General features: G+C 50.6%; 1 non-coding gene across 1 annotated transcript; it reads right to left on the bottom strand.

Annotated features, from left to right (window-relative positions):
- Window positions 1-9,393: 9,393 nt before the first annotated feature.
- Window positions 9,394-9,576, bottom strand: LOC142565004 (U2 spliceosomal RNA). The gene has a single exon (XR_012824736.1). It is a non-coding gene; the product is annotated as a U2 spliceosomal RNA (small nuclear RNA).
- Between the last annotated feature and the right edge of the window lie 1,300 nt (window positions 9,577-10,876).

Below are 10,876 nucleotides of genomic sequence, written 5' to 3'. Positions count from 1 at the left end.
GGTCCTTCGGGACCCAGTGCGGCAATGCAAACCAGCTCGGAGACGCCGATGGGAGCCCCGGGAAGAGTTTTCTTTTCTCTGTAAGGAGATCGAGTCCCTGGAATGGGTTCACCCCGAGATAGGGACGGTGGCTCCGTAGCGCAGTGCGGCTCTTGCGCTGTCCGGTGCGCTCCTGTCGGCCCTTGAAAATCCGAGTGAGGGAGTGTGATTTTCGTGCCGGACCGTACCCACATCCGCAGCAGGTCTCCAAGGTGAACAGCCTCTAGTCGATAGACCAATGTAGGTAAGGGAAGTCGGCAAAACGGATCCGTAACCTTGGGAAAAGGATTGGCTCTGAGGGCTGAGCCGGTCGGGCTGGGGTCCAGAAGCAGGAACGGCACTGCACCGGGACTAGGCGAGGCTCGCCGCCGTAAAAAGCGGCGCGGCCGAGCCCGGACCAGCGTCGGGACCTTCCTGTGGAAAGCCACAGCTGTGCATTTTCCGTGGGCTTCGCGCCTGAAGTTCTTGCTTCGGCCGGCAGAAAACAGCCAACTCAGAACTGCCACGGACCGGGGGAATCCGACTGTCTAATTAAAACAAAGCATTGCGAGGGCCGTTGACGGTGCTGATGCAATGTGATTTCTGCCCAGTGCTCTCAATGTCAACGTGAAGAAATTGGGAAAACGCGGGGGAAAACTATGGCTCTCTCTGTGCAACGATCAGTACAGCGACAACAGTCAGTATGACAATGACAAACTATGACAATCAGTACAGCGCGACTGCTTCGGTTGGCGAGATTGTTCTGGCCCTCCGGGCACCATGAGAAGCTGAGCTGTGGTCCGCGTCCCCGTGCCGTGCTTGCTTGCAGCGTTGCCAGCCGCGAGCTGCACGCTACTTAAGGGGGCGTTGGCCTGCAGCCCAGTTCAGTACAGCGCGACTGCTTCGGTAGGCGAGATCGTTCTGGCCCTCCGGGCACCATGAGAGGCTGAGCTGTGGTCCGCGTCCCCGTGCCGTGATTGCTTGCAGCGTTGCCAGCCGCGAGCTGCACGCTACTTAAGGGGGCGTTGGCCTGCAGCCCAGTTCAGTACAGCGCGACTGCTTCGGTTGGCGAGATGGTTCTGGCCCTCCGGGCACCATGAGAAGCTGAGGTGTGGTCCGCGTCCCCGTGCCGTGCTTGCTTGCAGTGTTGGTGAGGCGGCGGCCCAGTCCAATGTTTTTCCTTTTTCCTTTTTTTGTATTTTTTAATTAATTGTAATTTGTTTTCTTTATTTTTTTTAATTAATAGCCGTATGACAGTGTGATAGTTGTTGGGGCACTTGAGGCGGTAGTTGCGTGCGCGAATGGAGTGGCGTATATGCAATAGTTAGGTATAGGTTTCTTGTTTACATAAAGTTCTTGTTCAGCGCGGCTGCTGTTTACATTTGGAATGGTCACGGCGTTGCAACAACGCTTATTTACATTATCTATCTGTGTCACAGATATTTATTTGTAAAAAGTATTAAGTCCGCGGTCGCTTAAAAGCGATCTGAGCGCGCGCGGTTCATGACTGTGTGCCCAGAGGTTCCAGCTTTGCGTTAGTGGCCAGCGGTGCTAACAATCCCATTCTCTAAGTAACCGTCAGAACATAGTCGTCCTACGTATCGCGGTTTAGATGCGTATTTAAACTTTAGCACTACTCATGTAACAAGCTAAGTTGCATTAATTAAATCACTGTCCCTACGTATCGGTATCGCGGACATTTCCAGCTCTTGTCCTGTACAGTGAACTTCACTAGACGCTTTTTACACGCTCGCAAAGCGCCTACGGACGTATGCGATTACCTGACTGTGCTATCGCTAATCCACTGGTCGTGGGTTCGAATCTTGCAGCTCGGTATCTCCTCCTTTTTTTTCTTCCCTTCATTTCTTTAGTTTCCTTTCTGGACTGGGCTCTACGGCTGGGCTTTGATGTATGGCACGGGGGCGCTGTTTGTTTGTTTTGGAAGCCTCTGTTTCGTAACAGGTCCCCAATTTTTGGTTATGGCCAGCAACGTTCACTTTCTTGTCTATCCCTTGGAAAATATAAAGTGTCATTTATGTTTGTACTCGGATCGTCGGCTGGTATCTCTGGAGCGCCACTATGAGCAGAAGCACGGCCTTATTATTAACTGGAAGTGTTCGGTGTGTGCATGCGTTTTTCGGAGCTCGCGAAGCGTTGCGGCACATCGCTGGCACTGTTCTAGTAGAGGGAGTTCTGCAGCCGAGACCTCTAGTCAAGTTGACAGCAGTAACGAGGTCTCCTTGGACAAAACAGGAGCGCAATTATCCACCTCGAGACTGCAAGCTGATCCTGGCTCTAATACCAGTGTTAATGATATTACTCTAGCATACCCTGCACCCAAAAACGAGTGTAGTCGGTGTCTTATGCTATTGTCTTCTAGAGTGGCCCTTGAGGTACACTATAAGAAAAAGCATGGCGTTATGGTTCGCTGGATGTGTTCTTCCTGCTCCCGGGCCACTTATATAACCTCCCACTCGGCCTCCGCGCATTTTTCTAAGTGTAGAAAAAAGACCCCCTCCATTGCGGAGGTTGAAGGGGGGCATTGGCCAACAAAAGTGCCACCGGTCGTGCTGACGCCACGAGTACTACAACTATCCCTCCTGGTCGCACTAGGACTACTCGGGCAGCTATTGGCGATGGCGCTCTTCGGGCTAATGCCTCTGCTCGGCACTGGAGCCCCTCGGAGCTGCACAAAGTGGCCTCTGTTTGGCTTAAGCTGGGCGCTGGCGCTACAGGCTATGCCATTAGTTTCTGGATCGCTGGGAGGACTGCCGCGGAGATAGACGCCCTTCTTTTCTCGGCCCAGTATGGAGAAATCGAAAAACAATTGAGGGCAAAGCATTCGGCGGACAATTCCCAAGGCACGTTGAAAGAGAAATCCGACCCCCCTCAACCTCCAAGCAGTCATGCTGGCTTAGCCTCTCACGGCAGGCAAACTTGCAAGCTTAAAACTTCTTTACACGCTCGTTTGCCATTATTTTCCTCCTCCTCGTCATCCTCCTCCTCTTTGGGCAGGGAAGCGCCGCCACCCACCCCTGGGCAGCTACCCAGTGACAACGGCGGAGCTAAGGGCCAAACTGTTTCCCCTGCCAGCGATGCTGGGGTGCCACCAGGGGGCGAAACCAAAGAGGTGGACTTAGCTGATCGCCAGGGGGTTCCCCAGTCACCACCCACTGGGACGAGTGGTGGGTCTGGCCGTACGTCGCCGGGGTACGGTGCTACTACAGCGCACTCGCCGCCCTCTGCCGGGAGGGACGCGCTAGAGTGCAGTGGACTTAGGCCCCGGCCAACGTCGCCCGCCTCACCAGATCCCCAAACCGGCTTCATGGGGGGAGGTGTTTTCGTGGCACCTGATGGAGAGGATCGCTTCTATGAAGCTCAAGAAGTTCAGGAACAGGAGGACGGAGAAGGAACGGCTGACAGCCTGCCGCATGGTGACGAAACTCTTTGCTTGCCACAGCCTGCTGAGGGGGATCGGGTGGATCCGGACGCGCTGCCACAAGATGTCCCCACCAGCAATGACACTAGAGATTTCTCCAATGGGCCTCAGGTTCCAGTTGGCTCATCTCCCGAGAGTGCCAGCCCCAGCGATCGGGCGGAACCTATAAGAAGGTCGCGGTCCCATGCAGTTCCTACTGCAAGCGCATATCAACCCTGGACCGAGCAGCAAATCCGTATTCTCGCCCAGGCTGAAGCGGGGTTGCCGCCCGGCGAGCGCCTTGTTAACGCGGCTCTGGCCGCAATATATACTACCCGTTCTCTTGACGCCATAAAGTGCCTGCGGCGGCAAACTAGGTATCGGGAGATTCTGGCCGAGGAGTCAGCACGGGCTGTCACTCCAGCGCCGTTGGGGTCTACTGTGCACGATGCCGGACAGAGTGACTCCAGCAATGATAATGTGCTCTCTGACGGCCAGAGCCTCTCGACCGATGAGGTCGAGCACTTACTCTTGTCTTATGGCGTCGATGACCGTGGCCTAGCAGTGAATCTTGTCAATTCCCCTCTTACAATGACAGATCTTCGCTCAATTTATGAGTACTTTGGAGTAAAAATTCGACGCGGCCGGAGGCGGGGTGGGAGGCTAGACGACTTAAATGCTAAGGTACTGAGGCGCCCGAACGAGAGTGCGCGCTCATTTAAACGGCGACTGTACGCTGAACATCAGCGCCTTTATGCCTTGGGCCCAAAAGTTCTTCTGGAAGAACTAATCTCTGGCGCCGGCACTCTGCAACCTGTAACTATGGAAGATATACATGACACCTTTGATGAAATTTTCTCCTGCGAGTCTCCTGGCGTTGAGGAAGTCGGTGTGAAGGGCGGACTACCTCGGAGCTGTCCTAGAGTCTCAGCAGAGGAGCTGGCTCTGGCACTCAAAGGTATGGTTGCTTCGTCGGCCCCTGGCCCCGACGGAATTCCGGTGCGCGAACTACAAAAGATTCCGTCGGAGGTCCTAGCTTTAATAATGTCTAATTGGCTCACTAACCACGATTTCCCCGATGAGCTCCGAATATCGCGCACAGTTTTTATACCCAAATCACCCGATGCGTCCTCTGCGTCAGAACTCAGGCCAATCACAATTTCATCTGCATTACTACGTTTGTACTCCCGCGTGCTTCTGGCCAGATTGCAAGAATCTTATAAATTTCACCCATTGCAGAGTGGCTTCTCCAGCGGTCGGTCGGCACAGTCAAACCTTCTGCTGTTGCAAGGATTGATGAAGCACGCTAAACGCTTCAATCGCCACTTTTATGCTGCCTCGCTTGACCTTCGTAAGGCTTTCGACTCCGTCAGTCATCATGCGCTTCTCTCTTCCTTGCGAGAGGGAGGGGCGCATGATGACTACGTACTGTCGATCGCTGACCAATATTACGGTCAATCCACTACATTTTCTTACCGAGGCAGGTCCGACGGGATCAGAGTGTTCGTGCAGAGGGGGATCAAACAGGGTGATCCCCTGTCGCCGTTCTTGTTTAATCTGGCCCTTGATCCCCTTCTGCACAGCCTCAACTCGTCCGGATGCGGATATAAAGTGGAGGGCGAGACTGTGTCGGCCCTTGCCTATGCCGACGACCTAATTCTAACGGCTTCTAGCTACGAAGAACTGGCGAGGAACCTCGACGTGGCTTTACAACACTTCAAAAAGATTGGATTGGCTTTAAACCCTAATAAAACCCAGTATTTTGGGTGGAGGTACGAGGCCCATCGGCTCAAGTGGTTCGACTACAGCCTTCCCCAGCTTCATCTGGGGGATGCCGTGGTCAGCCCCAAGAGCCGAAATGAACCTATCAGGTATCTGGGTCTCGACCTCTTTGTTAATAAACCTCCGAAGGCTTCAATTACACTAATCGAGAAAGAATTGGCATTCATTAATTCGGCTAAATTGAAGCCTTTCCAGAAATTACATTGCATTTCGACCTTATTGGTCCCGAAATTGTTATATGCCACGTCGAGCTCCCTCTCAGTTCTACCTATCTCTGCAAACATTGATAGGTCTGTCCGGCAGGCGATCAAGCAAATTTTGCACCTGCCGGCATCATTTCCAGACTTCATGGTTCATGCCCCGCATCCAGTAGGTGGCCTGGGCGTTTTGGAGCTCTCTCGCGTATCGGCCGAATCACAAGTCAAGTCCTTCGCGAGGCTCCAGCGTCTAGGTTCTCCGATCGTGGATGCCGTTCTGGATGGCGCGCTTGGCGGTTTCCGGCAGCAGCTAGAGGAGAAGGTGGGCGTGCCGTCGGGGATCGTCGAGTCTGCGTCTCTGGATAGGGCATTGCGTACAGCCCGAAAATCGCACTTGGAGGATGTCAAGAAAAAATACACGAACAAAAGCCTTTTTTCTTTTGAGAGTGATCCAATCGGGAACAGGTGGCTCAATCCGAATATAAAGTTGATGAGTGACGGGGACCGCATTAAGGCCCTTCGACTGAGGTCTAACCTATTCCCTACGCGGACACTCTCTAATCGGCATAGTAGTGATGATTCGGCAAAACTATGCAGACGATGCCATAAGGCTCAAGAAACAACCTATCATATCCTCCAGGTGTGTGAGGCCGTCCACTAGCCGCGTTGTTCACGGCATAACTTCATTGCGAAAGCCATAACTAACAAACTTCAGGCACGTCATCCAGATGCTGACATCTCAAGTGAACGTCTCCTTGTGGCGCATGACGGTGTCAGGCTCCGGCCTGACATCGTGGTTGACCTCAAGGATAAAACATTCATATTGGATGTGGCGATTGCTTGGGATGCCAGGACTGACACCCTTGAGGCCATGTGCACCAACAAGAGGCGCAAATATTTGCCCCTTGTGTCACTTTTTCGAGAGCGTCAGCCTCAGAAGGAGTTTAAGGTCCTGGGCCTGGCGTTCGGTGCACGTGGTTTAATTTGTCCAAGCACCAAACGGGCTGCCAAGGAAATTGGTCTACGGGAAGGGGAACTGGCTTGGTTAGCAGCCAGAACACTGGTAGGCAGTTTAATCTGCCTTAACCGGTTTTCAAAACAAGTCGTCGTTTGATGATCGGGGAGTTGGCAGCCCGTTTACGTGCTTGCACCTGATCATCCATAATCGTACATCTCCACTCCATGCTTTTTTTCATGTCATTCCATTTTCACGCCATAATTTTATGTGTTTTATCTTTATACATGTATTCTATATTCCTCTTAACGCTTTTATCTCTCTTTTTCTTTTTATCGCCTTTTATCTTTACCCTTATTATTCTTTTATCGCTTTTATCTTTATTATTCTTGCAGTACAATGCTGCATTATTTTCTGGCCAATTTTATGGCCCAACTGGGGAAATACCTTGGATATTAACATGTATACAGAGGCTTCCAGCTAAATACAGCGTGGAAGTCGACCCCAGCCCTTTAAGCCGCTTGAGCGTTGTCTATTAAAAATTTTTTTTGCATGCTTCTCTTTTTGGTGCCTTTTGTCTTTTCTTGTTTAAATGTTTTTGCTTTTCTAGTATGTCCTGCTAAAGCGGCTGTTCGTGCCGTCCGTCCGGTTTACTGGCTCCACACCAAGGTTCCAAGAAAAAAAAATGCTGGCTTCAGGATCCCTGCAGCCCCAAGTGACGTTGGCTTTTTGCCACGATTTGCCTACCGGCGGACGGATGCTACCCCTTCACCATCTCAGAGGGGAAAATGAATAAAAGTCGTTTCTAGCCAAATGCCTCATCTAATTAGTGACGCGCATGAATGGATTAACGAGATTCCCACTGTCCCTATCTACTATCTAGCGAAACCACAGCCAAGGGAACGGGCTTGGCAAAATCAGCGGGGAAAGAAGACCCTGTTGAGCTTGACTCTAGTCTGACTCTGTGAAGAGACATGAGAGGTGTAGCATAAGTGGGAGGTCACGGGATACGGCCTCGTTTCTGCGGGGTCCTCGTGGCCGCCAGTGAAATACCACTACTCTCATCGTTTCTTTACTTACTCGGTGGAGCGGGAAGCGGACCATTGAGTTGTCCACGCTTCTAGCGCCAAGCGATGGGCCCCCGGTCTCCCTTCGGGGCGGTGCCGGTCGGGCCTGCGCGACCTGTTCCGAGGACAGTGTCAGGCGGGGAGTTTGACTGGGACTGCTTCCCAGCTGGTCCGTGCGTGGATGGGAGGGGACAGTTGCCCACAATGAAGGACAGTCATATCTCAGTGGCCCATTCAGCACGCCACATTGTTCTTCTCTTGGGAACAACCATTTCTATCCAACTACAATTTCTTCCTATTCTGAGTTGTCTCATTAATTATCCTTTCATCGCCAACGTACATTCTACTGGTCCATCCATATTGGACCAGTAGAGTGACCACTCATTCAATTTTCAAGTTTTACAGTGTTCTTCAGCACAGGCATCCAGTCTTTCCAGCTTTCGGAAGTCCCAGGCCGACCCAGGCCATACCCACATCGGGCACCTGGTCTCTGTCATCTCATCATCGAGTCACCTTCTCCATTACTTGAATAAACGCTTTATGCGCGGTTTTCTGTCCTCGCCGAAGGAACATTGGGACACCTGCAGTTACCGTGCCCTCTCTTTCTTTTTTCAATTGGCTTTTACCTTCAATTCGTCCTTTGGGTTACCACCCCTCATTTTTTATATTTAATTGGCTTTAAACCCGTTATTGCTTTAAGTAGGTACGGGTCTCCCCACTTTTCTTTAGTTTGTTTTCTTTTCGGGGAAAAGACGAATTCCGGGGCGGTACATCTGTCAAACGGTAACGCAGGTGTCCTAAGGCGAGCTCATCGAGGACAGAAACCTCGCGTAGAGCAAAAGGGGAAATGCTTGCTTCATCTTGAATTTCAGTACGAGAACGGAAAGCTTTAAGGGTTACCGAAGGGTAACTGAGGGCGACGCAACGAGCTTTGGCAAGAAAGACGATGGGTGTAGCGTCACGAGGGATAGGAATAGAGCAGATTGAGGGGCGAGCGAACAAACGCGAGTTAATGACACCTTAATTTAAACCATGAAAAAAAGAAATGGGCATGCAATGTGGGGGGAGGATAGTCATTAAGTGTTACGGACTCAATTCCAAGAGAAGGGAAGCGCAGCAGGGGGTGGCAGAAAGTTGGGAGGGCAGATTAGATTAGGAAATGTGCAGGCACTACATGGCGACAATTAGCACGTGACCGGGGTACTTGGATAATTATGGGAGAGGCCTTTGCCCTGCAGTGGGCGTAGCCAGGAGGAGGATGATGAAAAGGTAGCAACAGGTCTTCATAACATACAGGTTGGAAAGCTGGAGCACCTTTGAACCCTTGAATATATTTCGCAAGACTTGGCCACACGACAAGTTTGTTTTCGAGGCGTTCGCTCCCACTGCTGCGAAAATGTGCACACAAAGGCTGCACAGTAGTTGCCAGAAATCGGGCACTCTATTTTTCTTTCATAGGGAATCTTTCTTCCACTAGGGCAGCGGATTTTGGCAGGGCGAGCTTGCGTTGGCGCTGTGGTTCACGGATCCAAGCAATAGTGAACTCAAAAATCCAGTGTTGGCTTTGAGCGGGATTCACATTGGTTGCCGAACCTACGGCTAATCATACACCCCTCCCCTCCCTCCCCGTCCTATAGTGGCTCATTACAGCAGACAGAAACATCGGATTAATAACAATTCTATTTCTTAGGCATATAATTTGCCGATTCTCCCTCCTGGTTCTTTCTTTTGCTGTCATTTATTTTTATCGAAGGCCGTAATTAGAAATTTGCTGGTGCGGCTGTCCCATTTGCGCGGCAAGAAGTGCGACGCTACACACAGGTGGAGTGGCCGTTTAATTACTCTCGTGGTCCGCGAACCGGCATCGTTGCGTATGGTATAGGAATGGTGCGTGTGATGTCAGTGCTCGCTTCGAGCTTCTGTTCTTCATTTTGATTGAATGAAGTCTCACCTAAGTGAGCGGTGGCCGATCCCGGAGGTATTGCAATACCGGGCCGACCTGCGGCGGAGGTGAAGCAGGCTTCAAGCACTCCGCCAACTTCCAAAAATAGGTTTAATATCGTGGGTCCACATAGAACCCGTATCAGATATTAAGCTGATAAGAACAGATACTACACAAAGGGAATTTTATTGAGCAAAACGTACTGTAAAACATGCGTACAGGACTACTAAGTTTACGTGTACCGTATACAGTGGCTAGTTCCTACGTGTGTAGGCCAGTGAGTACATATGCCAAGTTGTGTGTGTCCAAGAACTAGCATCTTGCGAAGGTACACAAGTCCATACAATTCCTATACAGGTCTGTACAACTTTATACAATTCCTGTACAGGCCTTCTATACACTTTTATACAATGTTTATATGAAGCTTTACAATCACATAGGTCGTCACATGGAACGTTGAGGAGTATCGGCCCCTAATAGGGGACAATCGGATAGTGAAGCGTGCCGTTTTTAACATAGAACCTCGTATGCCATCGTCGGAGGAAAGCGTCCTACCCGTTGAGTTCCAGATCCTCTGCGAGTGTTTTCCACACTAAAAGCCTTAATTGTTGCATCGCAGGGTAGGCAGCCCTGACAGGTCGCCTCCGGGCTTCTGCCAGACTACACCTTTTCCAAATAACGAACATTGTGCAAATCAGTATCAAGTGTTCGAATGGTCCGTATGTTTTCCGAGGCTTTTTTTGGCCATCTACTTTGAAAGTGCGCTTAACCAGTTTCCAGGTTATCCTAGCTGGCGGACATTGAAACAACGTATGCTCAATCGATTCAGTAGCGCTACAATTCGGGCATGCAGCACTCGGTACAGTGCCCATTTTATAGAGCCGCTCACGTGTCGGCAGAACTTGCCATCTTCGCTTCCAGTCAAACTCTAAAATTTCGTGAGGTAACCAAGGACGGAACCAATCGCGCCATTTCTTTTCAGATGTCTTCTGAAGTTCATCCTGGCTTAACTGCTTATATGTTATGTTTTGAATAATGCTGGAAACCTTGTCTTGGACGATATCTGTGTTGGGGCATTCCGCAAGAATCATCTTCATGGTGTTATAAGCGGCTCTATAATATGGTGATGGGTTTTCGGCTAGAGGACCAGATTCTCGTTTCCCAGTAAGTGCCTTCTGAAACGTGCTGGTCAGATATACCATTAAATTTTTTCCCATGTATTCAGGGATCATGTATAGGGACATGACTGTTTTTAATGCCAGAATCCTACCGGTATTCATTACATGAGGTAAGCCAAGTCCCCCTGATTTTAGCGGGAGTTGTAGCAGGTGCCTTTTCACTGCCGGGGGTTTGCTATTCCAGAGAAAGGCGGTTATGAGTTGGTTAAGTTGGATGCCTACTTTTCTGGGCATTACGCCAACTCTAGCTATATAATTCGCATAAGCGCACACGGTTGTTGTTATTGCTAGAGCTCTTAGTCGAAACGATAGGCATCTT

The sequence above is a fragment of the Dermacentor variabilis genome, chromosome 11 (genome assembly GCF_050947875.1).
Source record: "Dermacentor variabilis isolate Ectoservices chromosome 11, ASM5094787v1, whole genome shotgun sequence".
In the NCBI taxonomy this organism is placed as follows: domain Eukaryota; kingdom Metazoa; phylum Arthropoda; class Arachnida; order Ixodida; family Ixodidae; genus Dermacentor; species Dermacentor variabilis.
Note: the sequence above shows the minus strand (reverse complement) of the source record. Positions and strands in the feature narration are given on the sequence as shown.